This window comes from Heterodontus francisci, chromosome 28 (assembly GCF_036365525.1).
Source record: "Heterodontus francisci isolate sHetFra1 chromosome 28, sHetFra1.hap1, whole genome shotgun sequence".
Lineage (NCBI taxonomy): Eukaryota > Metazoa > Chordata > Chondrichthyes > Heterodontiformes > Heterodontidae > Heterodontus > Heterodontus francisci.
In genome coordinates this window covers 62,633,184-62,638,043 of record NC_090398.1, presented here as the reverse complement: position 1 = coordinate 62,638,043, position 4,860 = coordinate 62,633,184, and the positions used below count along the sequence as shown (strand labels likewise).

The 4,860-nt window shown below is 44.7% G+C and overlaps 1 non-coding gene across 1 annotated transcript; it reads right to left on the bottom strand.

The window, feature by feature from the left end:
* Positions 1–3,966: 3,966 nt before the first annotated feature.
* On the bottom strand, positions 3,967–4,038 carry trnam-cau (transfer RNA methionine (anticodon CAU)). The gene has a single exon. It is a non-coding gene; the product is annotated as a tRNA-Met (tRNA).
* Between the last annotated feature and the right edge of the window lie 822 nt (positions 4,039–4,860).

The window sequence follows — 4,860 nt, the reverse complement described above, 5'->3', positions numbered from 1 at the left end:
CCCAATGTTCCCGGCTCACTCCATGTTCCGGGAGCAGCTCCTGCTCCACAGTGTCTGTTACAAACACTCCCCGACTCCCCCTCAACTTTCCACCACTCAATGCTAATCTCTGAGCACATCTGCGGACACGCTCCCAAAGCAGTGGCTGCTGGAAGCAGATGCTGTTTGTTCCCTTCCCCCGGGCCCGGGAAGTCTCCATTAGCAGCTGATTTAAAGCATCTTCCCCTGATTGAGTGAATGGCCTCACAGACTGGGTTGGGGAAAGGCTGCGCATGCGCTCCACTCCACATTGTGACGTCTCACTGGGGGCGGGGCTGCATCGCGCGTGCGCAGATCCCTGCAGCAATTCAGCATTCAAACATCAATGGGAACTTTCCCCATTTCACCCTCATCAAAGTCCCAAAGAAAGTGAAGAGGGGCTTGGACTGGAGGGAGGGAGGGGCGGGGTAGGGGGAACCTAGAACCCAGAAAGCTGCCCACTTGTATTATTCACAGAACTAATGAGGCAATCGGTTCATTATTCAGGCCTTGAACTTGGTTTGGGTAGACCAAAAACTGAGAGGTTCAGCACCTTTCCAGTTCTTCACTAATATAACTGATTTTTTTGATGAAGTAACAGAAAAGGTTGATGAAGGGAAAGCAATGGATGTTGTCTATATGGATTTTAAGAAAACCTTTGACAGACTACCACAGAAAAGGCTGGGTCACAAAACTGAGGTTCCAGGAATAGGAGGGTCAGTATCTGCTTGGGTTAAAAAATGGATGAAATATCAAGAAAAGCGAGTTGTGGTATTTGGTTGTTTTTCAGAATGGAAGATGGTGAACAGTGATGTCCACAAGGGTCAGTGTCAGGACCACCATATATAGAAATGACATGAATATTGGAATCACAGAATCACAGAATTGTTACTGCCCAGAAAGAGGCCATTTGGCCCATCGTGTCTGCACTGACTCTCCAAATGAGCAATTCACCTCATGTCACTTCCCCGTCTTCTCCCCATAATCCTGCACATTCTCCCTTTTCAGATAACAGTCTAATTCCCCTTTGAATGCTTCAATTGAACCTGCCTCCATCACATTTTCAGGCAGTTCATACTTTAACCACTCGCTGTGTGAAAAAGTTTTTCCTCATGTCGCATTTGCTTCTTTTACCAATGACTTTAAATCTGTGCCCTCTCATTCTCGATCCTTTCACAAGTGGGAACAGTTTCTCCCTATCCACTCTGTCCACACCCCTCATCATTTTGAATACCACTATGAAATCTCCTCTTAGCCTTCTTTTCTCCAAGGAAAACAGTCCTAACTTCTCCAATCTATCTTCATAACTGAAGTTCCTCATCCCTGGAACCATTCCCATGAATCTTTTCCATAATCTCTGCAATGCCTTCACATCTTTCCTAAAGTGTGGCACCCAGAACTGGACGCAGTACTTCAGCTGAGTCTTGTGTCTTATCCAAGTTCAACATGACCTCCTTGTTCTTGTACTCTATGCCTCTATCACTAAAGCCGAGGATACTGTATGCTTTATTAACCACTCTCTCAACCAATGACATATAACCCCAGTCCCACTGCTCCTGCACCCCCTTTAGAATTGTACCCTTTATTCTATATTGTCACTCCATTTTCTTCCTACCAAAATGAATCAATTCACATTTCTCTGCATTGAACTTCACCTGTCATCTGTCCTCCCATTCCACCAACTTGTCTATGCCGTTTTGAAGTTCTACACTATCATCCTTGCAGTTCACAATGCTTCCAATTTTCGTATCATCCATAAACTTTGAAATTCTGCCCTGTACACCAAGGTCTAGGTCATTAATATATATCAGGAAAGGCAAGGGTCCCAACACTGACTCCTGGGGAACTCCATTACAAACATTCCTCTAGCCCGAAGAACATCCATTGATCACTACTCTTTGTTTCCTGTCAATCAGCCAATTCCATATCCATGTTACTACTGTCCCTTTTATTCCATGAGTTATAACTTTTCTCACAAGTCTGTTGTGTTGCATTGTATCAAACTCCTTTTGAAAGTCAATAAAAGCAAAATACTGCAGATGCTAGAAATCTGAAATATAAACAAAAAGTGCTGGAAATACTCAGCAGGTCTGGCAGCATCTGTGGAGAGAGAAACAGAGTTAATGTTTCAGGTCAGTGACCATTCAGATGCTTCCAGACCTATTGAAAGTCCATGTACACCACATCGACAGCATTGCCCTCATCATCCCTCTCTGTTACCTCATCAAAAAACTCCAGCAGGGCAGTTAAACATGATTTTCCCTGAAGAAATCCATGCTGTCTTTCCAGAATTAACCACATTTGTCCATGGGACTGTTAATTTTGTCCCGAATTATTCTTTCGAGAAGTTTTCCCACCACCGAAATTGAAATGACTGGGGAGTGAGACGAGGTGAGTTGCTTTAGCAGAGAGCCAACATGGGTTCGTCAGGCCGAATGGCCTCCTTCTGTGCTTTAGCCATTCTATGATTGTATGATTCTAGCGACAACTGTTGGTGGAGAGGCAGTGATGCAGGAATGGGTTGACAGAAAGGGGAAAGTCTGGGCTGGTGTGTGTTCGGGTTTGTGAATAAAGGTGATTTGGAAGCTGTGTTCCAAATTGAAGTGTTTACTGGAAGGAAGAAGTTGATGTAAATAAAGAGTAAAATGTGTTAAGATGAAGCGTGGTGTGATTGGGGATAGCAGTAAATATAGTGTTGGTGAATTATTTGTGTTAATAAACTTCCACTGCGCCCTCTGCTGCAGGCTGCTGTTTATATCCAGCTGTGTATTAGTGCTGTGTGTTAGCGAGATAAATGTTTGTTTCAACGCTGTTTATAAAGCAAAAGCATTGCACTCAAACAGTCCCAGACATAGCAACACACATACAAAAGCAAAATACTGCAGATGCTGGAAATCTGAAACATAAACAGAAAATGCTTGAAATAGTCAGCAGGTCTGGCAGCATCTGTGGAGAGAGAACAAAGTTAATGTGAGCTAACGAAACAGACATGAACTGTTCACTGTTTCTCTCTGCACAGATGCTGCCAGACCTACTGAGCATTTCCAGCATTTTCTGTTTTTATTACAGCAACACAGGTGTTGGGAGGCTCAGCCTGGCTACACAATGTTACAAGGACGCTGAGTAACACCATCGACAACGGGACAGAGAGAAAAACACACAGAAAACCTATAGACTGTGAGGAAGCAAAAGTGAGGGACAGAGGGACAACGAGACTGAGATGGAGAAACAAGGCATTTGTATGATTGTATTCTCCCTGTTGTCTAAAGGTAATTCGTGGTGTGTAAATATGTTTTCTGTTGTGTAAAGATGTACCCTGTTGTTGTGTAAAGGTTTCCCCTGTTATTGTTTTATTTTCTGTTACTGACCGTCTCCTCACTGTGACCATTTGTCCTGGTTTTATTGTGGCCAACATCACCATCTGGTGGTGGAGAGGAGGCTCTGCAGGAAGGGGGTTGACAAAGTGGGAGAGACTCGGCTGTTCCGTGTTTGCAGCTTGTGTTCGTGTGAGCAAAAGTGATTTGTTGCTGATTGATGTGTTCACCAGAAGGAAGAAGCTGATTGCAATCGAGTGCCTTTGGAAGCATCTTGTTATTATGGGTAAATACTTGATGTTTTGAAAGTGAACTGTTTGTGTTATTTCCCCAATGTTTTTATAAAAATAGGATTGCAGTCGGATTTCTCAAGAATCCCGGACTCAGCAATACACGCGCTGACGGACTCACCCTCACTGCGCAATCACACAAGGACACGGAGTAACAGCACCAACAATGAGGCAGGCAGAGAAAGACACACAGAAAACCAGGAAGAGATTATCAGGACTCAGAAAGGAACAGACAGAGAAAGGTACTGAGCAAACCAGCTGATCGCAATCGAGCGCATCTTGTAATTAAAAGGAAACACTTGATGTTTTGAAAGTGAACTGTTTGTCTTATTACCGAACATAAATAGCAGAGGATGGTTTCGATCCATCGACCTCTGGGTTATGGGCCCAGCACGCTTCCGCTGCGCCACTCTGCTAACTGTTGGTTTAAATTTTAGCTGCCCGTTAGTGAAATATGTTCATTTCCCCAATGTTTTTATAAAAATAGGATTGTCGTCTGAATGCTCAAGAATCCTGGACTCAGCAACACACGTGCTGACGGACTCACCCTCACTGCACAATGACACAAGGACACTGAGTAACAGCACCGACAATGAGGCAGGCAGAGAAAGACACACAGAAAACCAGGAAGAGATTATCAGGACTCAGAAATGAACAGACAGAGAAAGGTACTGAGCAAACCAGCAAGAGACAGCGAGAGACTGATGAACACCACTTGGGGGGAGCACTGAGGGTGGCAAGGGAACAGAATGTAGTCTGGCTGGGGGATTTCAATGTCTATCACCATGAGTGGCTCTGTAGCACCACTACTGACCATGCTGGCCGAGTCCTAACGGAGATAGCTGCTCGATTGGGTCTGCAGTAGGTGGTGAGGGAACTAACAAGAGGGAAAAACATACTTGACCTCATCCTCACCAATCTGCCTGCCGCAGATGCATCTGTCCATGACAGTATTGGTAGGAGTGACCACTGCACAGTCCTTGTGGAGATGAAGTCCTGTCTTCACATTGAGGATACCCTCTGTCGTGTTGTGTGCCACTACCACTGTGCTAAATGGGATAGATTTTGAACAGATCTAGCAATGTATAACTGGGCATCCATGAGGTGCTGTGGACCATTAGCAGCAGCAGAATTGCAGTCAACCACATTCTATAACCTCATGGCCCGGCATATTCCCCCACTCTAACATTACCAACAAGCTGGGGGATCAACCCTAATTCAATGAAGAGTGCAGGAGG